This window comes from Rhinopithecus bieti, unplaced genomic scaffold (assembly GCF_001698545.2).
Source record: "Rhinopithecus bieti isolate Rb0 unplaced genomic scaffold, ASM169854v2 scaffold_26871, whole genome shotgun sequence".
Lineage (NCBI taxonomy): Eukaryota > Metazoa > Chordata > Mammalia > Primates > Cercopithecidae > Rhinopithecus > Rhinopithecus bieti.
Genome location: NW_016812402.1, coordinates 93,849 through 107,222, shown reverse-complemented (window position 1 = coordinate 107,222; position 13,374 = coordinate 93,849). Strand labels below are relative to the sequence as shown.

Genomic DNA, 13,374 nt, shown 5'->3' with positions numbered 1-13,374 from the left:
TTGTAAAATGAAAAAAGTAAGTTACATCATTATAGGTAGAATATGAATCCAACGTTTTCAAGTGCAGGGAAACCTTTTGTACTTTGAGCGTAGAAGGGTGCTCACCAATCTGTTAATGGGTTCCTCAGGGAGGTAGAATTGTGTGTATATTATTAATGTTTCTTATGTAACTCTATATTGCTTTATCACAGAAAATGTACATTACTTAAATACTTCTAAGTTCCCCTCACCTTGTAACAAGACAAAACAAACCTTCAAAGGCATAAATGCCCCTCACACCCTAACCAAGCAAAACAAACCTAGAAATATTTAAGGACATAGTTTCTGGTAAATCACCCATGTCCATAAGCTGCATGTGGTATAAATTATTCTTGCACAGAGATTTTCTGTTTGACATTCTAAGCCAGTGCTAGACCTGTTCTACATTCTTATAGGTTAGTATTTATATTGCCTCATTTTTGAACATTTGCCTTTAATAACTTCTTTCTTTTATTTATTTGCATACACACAGACACACACACACACACACACACACCCCTCCATCATGCCAATATTGCCCTAAGGAGGCACCTTTGAGTTCACACTCTGATTTCTATCTACTCCATTCTTTCTATACTAATGTCTTGATCTCTGAAGTCAGTTTGCCAACTCATATGCCTGCAAGTTTTGAGTGGCCATATTGACTCTTAATATGGTCCACTTATTTGAGCTTCCATCAATGTCTGCTTCCCTCTCATCTGCGCCTGTCTTGTGGAATCTGGACTTACCCCCAACTTGAACTTGGGGTATTTGCATAAATGACTCTGACTCTAGATGAGCAGACCTTTTAGCAGACTTCCTGTATCTTATTAGAACTCCTGGTACTGAATTTTCCTAGCTGTTCTATCTGGATGCCACCTGAATTCACTTGTGACATGGAGTTTATTTGTTAGGGGCACTGCAGAAGTAATTCTTTCATTGAATAGAAAGTTAGACTACATCTTCCCAATGTAAGCATGTTTATAGTTCCTTGATGTTTTGGGAAGCTTCTCTTATTTTCCAATAAGATTGTTTTCTCAAAGATGCCTCATTCTTGGCAGTTATTATAATTTTCCTCCCTCTTCTCTGGTAGCAGGACCTATGCTGGGTTTCTCTAACAGCTTGTTTCCCTGTCTGATCAACTGGTATTAAGGAAACTGCAAAAACCCAGCGTGGGTTCACCTAACAGCTGAGGAATGCCTTTCCTCCCTGTGGATCACATGTCTAAGTATGCCTGTCAAATTGGCTGTCCTTTTAGAAATATGTGAGAAGTGTAGGAGTTTTACCTACTGTAACAGCTGCTAGTGATGATATCTCTTCAGAGAAACAACCTGGATGATAAGTGATAGAGGAGAGAAGGTTAGCACTACATCCTCCCTTACTCTCTTGTGTCTTCCTTTTTCTAAAGTTATGATGCCCCTTTCACACTTAATTGAAACATTTTTAAGTAGCACAGAATATCTTTAAAAGAAATGAAGCAATTCTTCCCCAAACTTTTAAAAATGTCTTTCCAGTCTAGGTAGTTCAGAAAAGAGTAGCTATGAACTCTGACATTTACCTTGAGAGCAAGCTCATAGCCAGCTCAGCCCATTTCATGAGTTTAGTAAAACCTTGATATGACATAATGAATTCTGTAGTTTTTACACACCCTGGAGAAAAGCATACTGTGATCTTTGTCACTCTGAAATAGCCAGGGAAGAACAAGTGGTCTTCAGCTGAAATTGTGATTGGATCTGTGTTTGAGTCCTGTGATCTTCACAGGTCAAATACCCCAGAGTTTCACATTTTCTCTAAGAGCAACTTTAGAAGGGCAAGTGTTAGAAGAAACCTAGCACAGGGCTTGCTATTTGCGGAAAGCAAAGGACTTGCCACATAAGGATTCCTACCTTAGAAGAAGTATTTTCAAGTCCCAAATAACTCCATCTACATGTTTCCTTAAAGAATGAACTGGTTTTAGACTAAATCTCTAAGATCTTTCCCTAGGTCAGAGTGGGTAACTTGGATTTGACTTTTCTTAACTCTTCCTATGGGAAGAGTAATTTTTTCTTTTTTATATTAAAGATAACTTTTTATTGAATAGATAACACATGTATGTGTTTCAAAAATCAAAACTATAAAAATAAATATGTTTCAGACATCTCACTTTCACTCTCTTTTCTGTTGTCTCTTGTATTCTTTCCTGTGGTTTTTCAGGCAAATGCAAACAAATATAAATAAATATTCTCATTTTCCACCTTTGGTGGGTAACTATATATGCATTTTCCAGAACCTTGCTTTTTGTCCCGTTCATGTATTCTAGATATCTTTCTGTATCAGTACATAGAAAACCTCTTTATTATTTTTTACAAATATATTCCATTGTATTGGATATACATTGTATTAGAGTAAGTAAACTGGATTTATTTACTCAGATCCCTATTAAAATAAGTGATTTGTGTCCATTATTTTGTTACTGCAGATAATACCATAATGAATGACTCTGTACATATGTTGCGTTGTTCATCTGCAGGTATATCTATAGGATATTTCTAGAAGTGGGGTTGTTGGGTCCAGGAGTCAATGCATGTACAGTCTCCTTGAGTTTGAATCCATCTGTTTGTTTCCAGGACCTAGCATTCATGGTACATGTAGTCTATACTTAGTTAATAATTTACTGAATGAAGTAATGAATGGGAGGCACTTTTTCTGGGTTTCTGGCATGTTTACCCTGTTGAAATGTTAAACCGATCTCAAGGCTGTAATAAATTCTATAATTTATGTCCAGATTAAGACATCTATTTCACTAAAGATAACTTTATAGAGAGGGGACTTTTGAATATTTTTATAACTAGGCTCATAAAAGAACATTTCACCCGTGCTTTTATCACAGTTTGACAAACACACATCATTGAACGTAGTAAAAAGTACATCTCTAAAATCTAATGAATGTATTTGCTTTATTTGGCTCTGATGGCTAAAGTCCTGTGAGTCAGACTTTTTTTTCCCTGTCTTTCTTCCTTTCTCTCTCCCACCTTCAGTTTTATTTTTTGCCAAATGTTCAGAAAGTCATCCTATAGACAATAATGTAAAAACCACTTGTTATGACTAATCCATTCTGGTCTTTCCTTGTTTCAGCTGCCTGCCACTACTGAAGTAGTCGTAAGCAGCACCAAAGTATTAAACTAATATAGGGATCCTTCAACTTGTATCTCATTTATTATTACCTGGCTGCTACTCACACATTGTCAGTTAAGAACCGAGTGTTTAACTCAGCTACTACCTATAACTGCCAATGTGATCTTAGACAGATAACTTAGCCCTCTTGTTTTTTATTGTGTCAAAACATTTATAGAATGAGGAAATTGGGCGTGGTGAGTCATAAAGTGTCATTTTACACCTAAGTTTTATTATTTAAATGGTTAATTTTCCACTATATTGATTTTGCTTGATGCTTGCTGAATTTTTTGTTGTTGTTCTTCTTCTTTTTTTTGGACATCTTATAGTTTAATGGCTCCTACACCCATGTTAATTTAGTTTTCCATTTTATTATTTGTTTTTATACATAGTATAAGGTTTGGCATTGTTCATTAGTGGGAATAACATGAGTTTTGTAGCTTCTCAGGCTGGGTTTGAATTCTGGCTCTGTAACATACAAACTGTACAATCCTAGAAAATTTATTTAACCTCTCTGTGCTTATTTTCTCATCTGTAAAACTGGATAATAAAGAAGCTACCTGAGGAAGTTGTAAAGATATGGATGAAAGCATTTAAAAAGTATTTAATTCTATATCTTAGGAAGTTCAGTACATGTTTTGACAGTGTATATAGATGAACAGTTTGGTTGTGGAGGAAGGTATTATCATGGGGCAGAAACATTACTCTTAGCAACTGATGGCACACATTTTAAAAATCCAAAATGTGTTATACATGCAGAAGACTATAATAACATTTAATAATAAAATTAAAACCCAAGAACTCAGCACTCAAGAGCACTACTGGCACTATAAAAGCCCCGGGGAGCCCAACCCAATCACATTGTCCCACCCTTCTGTCCAGAGGTTGACTATTATTCCCTTTTTTATAGTTCCCTCTGTATGAATGAGTCCTGAGGAACAAAGGACACCTCTTGGGACGTGTGGCAGAGCTGCAGTTGAGACTATTAGATGTCTGTCAGAAAGACTCCTCCAACTGTCAAAAGTACTATAGGTTCAATCTGTGAGGTAACCTGAGTGTCGTTAGCTGAGTCAGCAGAGAAAGAAGAAGAGAACAGGGACTTCTTGACCCCCCAAAGCCAGGAATAAGAAGTAGGCTCACCTGTACATTCTGTCTTCAGTTTAAAAAGAATACAAAGGCAGTCAGGGTCTTGGTGATGACAAGTATCAACATTGCTAAATTTCAGGCCACTCAGTTTCAGTCTGTATGGAGTACAGCTCCCACCTCAGACCACCGTGATTCCTGTTCCTTTGAATCAGATGTCTGTCTACCTCTGTCTCTGTCTCTCAGGAAGCTTGTCGAGCCATCTCTTGTCTTGGAAGTTTTGAAATTGCATAGCGTTGTGCCTTGGTGTGGGTTTGTATTCATCTCTTGTGCTGTATACTCGGTCTAGCAGCTTCATGTCCTTAAATCCCAGAAAAGTTTCTTGAATTATTTTGTTGAATTATTTTGTTGATGATGATCCTCTGTTTTTTCTATACTTTCTTTCTGGATCTCCTGTTATTCAAAAGCCAGACTTTCTGGACTCTTAATTTTCTTTTTTACTTGTATTTCTCTTCTCTTTTGCTTTATGATTTAGGAAATTTTCTCAAAACTCTTCTATTGAGTATCTTACTTCTACTATTATGCCTTTAATTGTGAAGAATTTTTCCCCTCTGAATCTTTTTTTTATAGTACCCTTTTGTTTCATGGTTGTACTATCTTTTATTCCTCTGAGAAAGCTAGTAATAGGTTAAAAATTTTTTTTTCTTCTCCCTGCATGGTTTCTGATTCCTCCACATTGCTTTTGTCTCTTTGTTTTGGTCTCTGTCCTCCATATTAGAGGCTGTCATCAGAAGTTTGGTAGTCTTTGATTTTCTGCTCATGGTTAATGAGGGAACCAAGATGGATGTTTGGAAGGTGAGGCATAAATAAGATTTGTTGACCATAAGCTTTATTATGAGGCAATTTGGGTGGCCTGTTGATTGAGGAACCCTGATGTCCGTATCTTTAGTTATTTCTTCTTAGCCGAATCAGATTCCCCATGAAAGTGTCTTCTGTCTGAGGGAAGGGCAGGGTAAGTATTCCGTTTGTGGGGAGAAGAAGATTGGGAGTCTCTCTTGACTGGTCAGTCACTTAGTATTAAGTAATTAGTTGTTTACTGCTCCTGTGTCTTGGTATAGTTTTTATAAACTCATCTGTGTCTGGCATTCCCTAGTCCAAAGCACCTCTGTTTTACTCTCTCCAAATAATAGAAATTTCCATACTTCTGCATGTGTAGGGATGGAGGAGGGATAGTCATGTATGGCCTTTTCAAGGCCTTATATGGCCTTTTCAAGTGGCTCTTGGCATCCTCACAGCATGGTGACAGAATTCCAAGGACAAACATCTCGAAAGAGAGAGCCAAGCACAAATGTTATTGCCTTTTAATAACCTACTCATGCAGCTCCACTTCTGCCACTTTTGTTGATTAGCAAGGAGTCATTAAGGCTGGCTCATATTCAAAGGGGGGAGAATTAGACTCCATCTTTTGTTGGGGTCGGTATAAAATAATTTATAGACATGATGTAGATCCAGAAAAGAAGACAAGTTTGGTTGGATGGTTGTTCTTTTGTTTTGGTTGTTTTGTTTTTTGTTGTTGTTTTTTTCAAATATTTTCTTATACCATGTTATAAGACAGAAATTCATAATTAAAAATCAGTTTTTTATAATACATGACATATACATTGTAAATTTCCATGCTTCCTGAATTTCTCTGTTACAGGCCATTATCTAGGTCACACTGTTAGAGAATTTTGAAACTTTTTGGTAGGTTTATGGGTCTTTTCCATTTTGTTCTTGAATAGTTGTAGAGATGAAAGTGATCTAAGAAATGATATAAACTCTAGTGGTTTTAAACTTATTTTGTTCTTGTTTTGATTGTGACAAAACACTTCTAAAAAAATACAATTTATTAGAGCATAATTATATTAAGCAGAGTTGCTGTGAGTAAAACTATTCATTCAGCACCATTCCCCTGAGGTAGACCTTGAAGTTCTTTTTTGAAACCTTAGGAACAACTGACTTAAGCCATCTTCTTTCTTTTTTTTTTTTTTCTTTTAAGTTCTGGGATACATGTGCAGAACGTGCAAGTTTGTTACGTAGTTATACACGTGCCTTGGTGGTTTCCTGTACCCATCAACCCGTCATCTACATTACGTATTTCTCCTGATGCTGTCCCTTCCCTAGTCCCCCACTCACTGACAGGTCCTGGGGTGTGATGTTCTCCTTCCTGTATCCATGTGTTCTCATTGTTCATCTCCCACTTATGAGTGAGAACATGCAGTGTTTTCTTTTCTATTCCTGTGTTAGTTTGCTGAGAATGATGGTTTCCAGCTTCATCCATGTCCCTGCAAAGGACATGAACTCATCCTTCTTTATGGCTGCATAGTATTCCATGGTGCATATGTGCCACATTTTCTTTATCCAGTCCATCATTGATGGGCATTTGGGTTGCTTCCCAGTCTTTGCTATTGCGAACAATGCTGTAATAAACATACGTGTGCATGTGTCTTTATTGTAGAATTATTTATCATCCTTTGGGTATATACCCAGTAATGGGATTGTTGGGTCAAATGGTATTTCTGGTTCTAGATCCTTGAGGAATCGCCACACCGTCTTCCACAATGGTTGAACTAATTTACACTCCCANTCTTCTAGATTTTCTAGTTTATTTGCGTAGAGGTGTTTATACTATTTTCTGATGGTAGTCTGTATTTCTGTGGGATCAGTGGTGATATTCCCTTTATCGTTTTTTATTGTGTCTATTTGATTCTTCTCTCTTTTCTTCTTCATTAGTCTGGTTAGTGGTCTACCTAGTTTGTTAACCTTCTCAAAAAACCAGCTCCTGGATTCACTGGTTTTTTTGAAGGGTTTTTCGTGTCTCCATCTCCTTCAGTTTTGCTCTGACCTTGGTTATTTCTCATCTTCTGCTAGCTTTTGAATTTGTTTGCTCTTGCTTCTCTAGTTCTTTTAATTGTCATGTTAGGGTGTCGATCTTAGATCTTTCCCACTTTCTCCTGTGGGCATTTAGTGCTATAAATTTCCCTCTAAACACTGCTTTAGCTGTGTCCCAGAGATTCTGGTACGTTGTGTCTTCGTTCTCATTGGTTTCAAAGAACTTACTTGTTTCTGCCTTAATTTCGTTATGTACCCAGTAGTCATTCAGGAGCAGGTTGTTCAGTCTCCATGTAGTTGTGCGAGTTTCTGAATCCTGAGTTCTAATTTGATTGCACTGTGGTCTGAGAGACTGTTTACTATGATTTCCATTGTTTTGCATTTGCTGAGGAGTGTTTTACTTCCAATTATGTGGTCAATTTTACAATAAGTGCAATGTGGTACTGAGAAGAATTTATATTCTGTTGATTTGGGGCAGAGAGTTCTGTAGATGTCTGTTAGGTCTGCTTGGTCCAGAGCTGAGTTCAAGTCCTGAATATCCTTGTTAATTTTCTGTCTTGTTGATCTAATATTGACAGTGGGGTGTAAAAGTCTCCCATTATTATTGTGTGGGAGTCTAAGTCTCTTTGTAGGTCTCTAAGAATTGCTTTATGAATCTGGGTACTCCTGTATTGGGTGCATATATACTCAGGATAGTTAATCTTGTTGCACTGATTCCTTTACCATTATGTAATGCCCTTCTTTGTCTTTTTGGATCTTTGTTGGTTTAAAGTCTGTTTCATCAGAGACTAGGATTGCAATGCCTGCTTTTTTATTGCTTTCCATTTGCTTGGGAAGTATTCCTTCATCCCTTTATTTTAGCTTATGTGTGTCTTTGCGCATGAGATGGGTCTCCTGAACACGGACATTTAGCCCATTTACATTTAAGGTTAATATTGTTACGTGTGAATTTGATCCTATCATTGTGATGCTAGCTGTTTATTTTACCCATTGGTTAATGCAGTTTCTTCATAGTGTCAAGAGTCTTTACAATTTGATATGTCTTTGCAGTAACTGGTACTGGTTTCTCCTTTCCATATTTAGTGCTTCCTTCAGGAGCTCTTGTAAGGCAGGCCTGGTGGTGACAGAATCTCTCAGCATTTGCTTGTCTGTAAAGATTTCATTTCTCCTTCGCTTAGGAAGCTTAGTTTGGCTGGATATGAAATTCTGGGTTGAAAATTCTTTTCTTTAAGAATGTTGAATATTGGCCCCCACTCTCTTCTGGCTTGTAGGGTTTCTGCAGAGAGATCCGCTGTTAGTCTGATGGGCTTCCCTTTGGGGGTAACCTGACCTATCTCTCTGGCTGCCCTTAACATTTTTTCCTTCATTTCAACCTTGGTGAACCTGATGATTATGTGTCCTGGAGTTGCTCTTCTCAAGGAGTATCTTTGTGGCGTTCTCTGTATTTCCTGAATTTGAATGTTGGCCTGGCTTGGTAGGTTGGGGAAGTTCTCCTGGATAATATCCTGGAGGGTGTTTTCCATCTTGGTTCCATTCTCCCTGTCACTTTCAGGTACGCCAATCAAATGTAGGTTTGGTCTCTTCACATAGTCCCATATTTCTTGGAGGCTTTGCTCATTCCTTTTCATTCTCTTTTCTCTAATCTTGTCTTTACACTTTATTTCATTATGTTGATCTTCAATCTCTGATATCCTTCCTTCTGCTTGATCGATTCAGCTATTGATACTTGTGTATGCTTCATGAAGTTCTTGTGCTGTGTTTTTCAGTTCCATCGGGTCGTTTATGTTCTTCTCTAAACTGGTTATTCTGGTTACCAATTCCTCTAACCTTTTATCAAAGTTCTCAGCTTCCTTGCATTGGGTTAGAACATGCTCCTTTAGATCGGAAGATTTTCTTGTTACCCACCTTCTGAAGCCTACTTCTGCCAATTCGTCAAACTCATTCTCCATCCAGTTTTGTTTCCTGGCTGGCGAGGAGTTGTGATCCTTTGGAGGAGAAGAGGCGTTCTGGTTTTTGGAACTTTCAGCCTTTTTGCGCTGGTTTTTCTTCATCTTCGTGGATTTATCTACCTTCGGTCTTTGATGCTGGTGACCTTTGGATGGGGTTTTTGTGTGGACATCCTTTTTGTTGATGTTGATGCTATTCCTTTCTGTTTGTTAGTGTTCCTTCTAACAGTCAGGCCCCTCTGCTGCAGGTCTGCTGGAGTTTGCTGGAGGTCCACTCCAGACCCTGTTTGCCTGGGTATCATACAGCAGAGGCTGCAGAACAGCAAAGGTTGCTGCCTGTTCCTTCCTCTAGAAGCTTCGTCCCAGAGAGGCACCTGCCAGATGCCCGCTGGAGCTCTCCCGCATGTAGTCAACCCCTGCTGGAAGGTGTCTCCCAGTCAGGAGGCATGGGTGTCAGGGACCCACTTGAGGAGGCAGTCTGTCCCTTGGCAGAGCTCGAGCGCTGTGCTGAGATATTTGCCCCTCTCTTCAGAGCTGGCAGGCAGGAGCATTTAAGTCTGCTGAAGCTGTGCCCACAGTCGCCCCTTCCCCCAGGAAGAATTTGTATTTCTACATGTTCCCGGGTGATGCTGATGCTGCTAGTCTGCACAAAATACTACGAAACACTCTTCCATGGTTTTAAATGAGAGAACAATGGTGCTAATGACACAGAACAGTTTATTAAATCTACTTCAGTGTTCCAATTTTATATCCTTTATTAAATATGGAAATATCCAATGTCAAGTAATTTGTAGTGTAAACACAAATTGGACAGAGGTTCAATTTATAAACAAGTAAAATTAAGTATCCCCTCAAATGGCTTCTTATAGATTATATTTGGCAAGCTTTATTAGAGGGAAAGAAAAGGGCATCTCAGCCTAAAATAAATAAATGATAGTCATCTCCTCTCTTCAACACCAGTCTTGTTACTATTATCTTTTGTGGCTCCTATAGAGTTTTTCTTCCTCTTTACCAGGCTTACTTACCCTTTCTTATCCTTTCCCACACACTTTTCCCCAACCTGGCTATAAACACCTACAATTAAATACAAACAGATTCATTCAAATATAAATTAACTTACACACAGAGCATATATACACAGTTTTATATCCACTAATTTTATTAATACCATGCTGAGGTGGAAGAGTGAAATCTGAATTAGTAAGAGAACTGGATTTTGGCAGAGCCTGAGAGTGGAGAGATTCTTACATAATAGAAATAGTAATGCCAAGGCCAAGAGGATTATAGGGTAAGTTTAGAAACCAGAACCCCAGATGGGATTTATTTTTAGTTGAAAAGGTAACTTACACTGAAGAGTCATGCAGAATGTTAACACACTATGTTAATGGAACTTGAATCCTTTGCTCAGATTAGTGAATGAAAACCAAACTACAGGATGTGACATTCAGCTATTAAGAAAAGAAAAATAACAGACTGCAGCTGTTCTCAAGTCCCTGAATATCAAGGCATTGTGTCCAGAGACAGGCTTTCTGCCTGTTCTCACAGATGGTTATTAAAATATAATTCAAAAAGAGAAAATCAATAACTGTGGTGATGAGGGATTAATTAAATCTTAAACTGACATTATAAATAGAGGCAAATCTTTGTTCTATCATATGCAACTTTTTCTGCAATATAGAATATCATAATAGAGTGAAAAAAGCCAAAATAAATTTATCAGTGAAAATCTATCATTTAGGGTTCATTCAGTGAATACTTATGAACACTTTGCTGAACTGATAAGCAGTAATCATTTTCCCTTTCTTTTAATATACTGCCGCCAATTTTAGTCGGTTGCTTAGAAACATTAAGTAAAACACTAGAAGCCAATGTAAGAAGAATAAGGGCTGTGGTGGGGGTTGGCAGTATATTCAAAAATGTGAAGATCAGAATATAACTATGTGTAAGGGTGTGAGATTATCATCCAAATTTTGCTAGCTCACTGTTTTCACAGACGTCACAACTCTCGTCGGAAACTGGGAAAATGCAGCTTTCTACAACTATATTCGACAAAACAAAGACTGACATTTTCAATTGGCCACATGATTAGGGGACTGATAACTGTTCCTGGCTAGCCAGCACAGATGGCAACAGCAGCATTGGAGGTAAAGAAAAGTCTTTATGAAGATTGGAGGTTCAGTAGGAAGAACCTGGGCTTCCCCTTCCTTATCCCTCTACTGCTAGAGAGGAAGTAGTGATATAAAAAGTTTGCTGCTGGTTACACACTCTTGGAAAATGCTGTGCCTTGAGTTTCATTATAAATAATTTTTGATTAAGTAAGTCATAAGTAATGAAAAAGCAGTCTTAGCAGTATGGGACCAAGTCATATTGCTGGCTGGGTTGTGAAATTTGTTAACTTTAGATAAGCAACTAAAGTCCCTCGGCCTCAGTTTAGACATTATACAATGAAAGAAGAGGGAGTGGCTGGCAAGTCAGCCAAATAGGAACAGCTCCGGTCTGCAGCTCCCAGTGAGATCAACGCAGAAGACAGGTGATTTCTGCATTTCCAGCGGAGGTACCCAGCTCATCTCACTGGGACTGGTTAGACAGTGGGTGCAGAATGTGGGGGGCAGGGTAAGGCATCACCACATCCGGGAAGCACAAGGGATCAGAGAACTCCCTCCCCTAGCCAAGGGAAGGTGTGAGAGACTGTGCCCTGAGGAACGGTGCACTCTCGCCAGATGCTACACTTTTTCCATGGTCTTCACACCCTGAAGACAAGGAGATTCTCTTGGGTGCCTGTGCCATCAGGGCCCTGGGATTCAAGCACAAAACTGGGTGGCCATTTGAGCAGACACCGTACTTGCTGCAGGAATTTTTTTTTTTTAATACCCCAGTGGCACCTAGAACACCAGCGACACAGAACCATTCACTGCCCTGAAAAGGGGGCTGAAGCCACGGAGCCAAGGGGTCTAGTTCAGCAGATTCCACATATACAGAGCCCAAGCAGCTAAGATCCTATGGCTTGAAATTCTTGCTGCCAGCACAGCAGTCTGAAGACGACCTGGGACACTCCAGCTTAGTAGGGGGGGCGGGGTGTCCGCTATTACTGAGTCTTGAGTAGGGAGTTTTCCCCTCACAGTGTAAACAAAGCCACTGGGAAGCTTAAACTAGGCAGAGCCAACCTCAGTTCAGCAAAGCCTTTGTAGCCAAACTGCGTCTCTAGATTCTTCCCCTCTGGGAAGGGCATCCCGGAAAGAAAGGCAGCAGCCCCAATCAGGGGCTTATACATCAAACTCCCATCTCCCTGGGACGGAGAATCTGGGGAAAGAGGTCACTGTGGGCACAGCTGCAGCAGACTTAAATGCTCCTGCCTGCCAGCTCTGAAGAGAGGGGCAAATATCTCAGCACAGCGCTCGAGCTCTGCCAAGGGACAGACTGCCTCCTCAAGTGGGTCCCTGACACCCATGCCTCCTGACTGGGAGACACCTTCCAGCAGGGGTTGACTACATGCGGGAGAGCTCCAGCGGGCATCTGGCAGGTGCCTCTCTGGGACGAAGCTTCTAGAGGAAGGAACAGGCAGCAACCTTTGCTGTTCTGCAGCCTCTGCTGTATGATACCCAGGCAAACAGGGTCTGGAGTGGACCTCCAGCAAACTCCAGCAGACCTGCAGCAGAGGGGCCTGACTGTTAGAAGGAACACTAACAAACAGAAAGGAATAGCATCAACATCAACAAAAAGGATGTCCACACAAAAACCCCATCCAAAGGTCACCAGCATCAAAGACCGAAGGTAGATAAATCCACGAAGATGAAGAAAAACCAGCGCAAAAAGGCTGAAAGTTCCAAAAACCAGAACGCCTCTTCTCCTCCAAAGGATCACAACTCCTCGCCAGCCAGGAAACAAAACTGGATGGAGAATGAGTTTGACGAATTGGCAGAAGTAGGCTTCAGAAGGTGGGTAACAAGAAAATCTTCCGATCTAAAGGAGCATGTTCTAACCCAATGCAAGGAAGCTGAGAACTTTGATAAAAGGTTAGAGGAATTGGTAACCAGAATAACCAGTTTAGAGAAGAACATAAACGACCCGATGGAACTGAAAAACACAGCACAAGAACTTCATGAAGCATACACAAGTATCAATAGCTGAATCGATCAAGCAGAAGGAAGGATATCAGAGATTGAAGATCAACATAATGAAATAAAGTGTAAAGACAAGATTAGAGAAAAGAGAATGAAAAGGAATGAGCAAAGCCTCCAAGAAATATGGGACTATGTGAAGAGACCAAACCTACATTTGATTGGCGTACCTGAAAGTGACAGGG

The 13,374-nt window shown here is 39.6% G+C and overlaps 1 protein-coding gene across 1 annotated transcript in view; it reads left to right on the top strand.

The window, feature by feature from the left end:
- The window catches only part of HECTD2 (HECT domain E3 ubiquitin protein ligase 2), a 95,467-nt gene that overhangs the window by 14,751 nt on the left and 67,342 nt on the right, over positions 1-13,374 (top strand).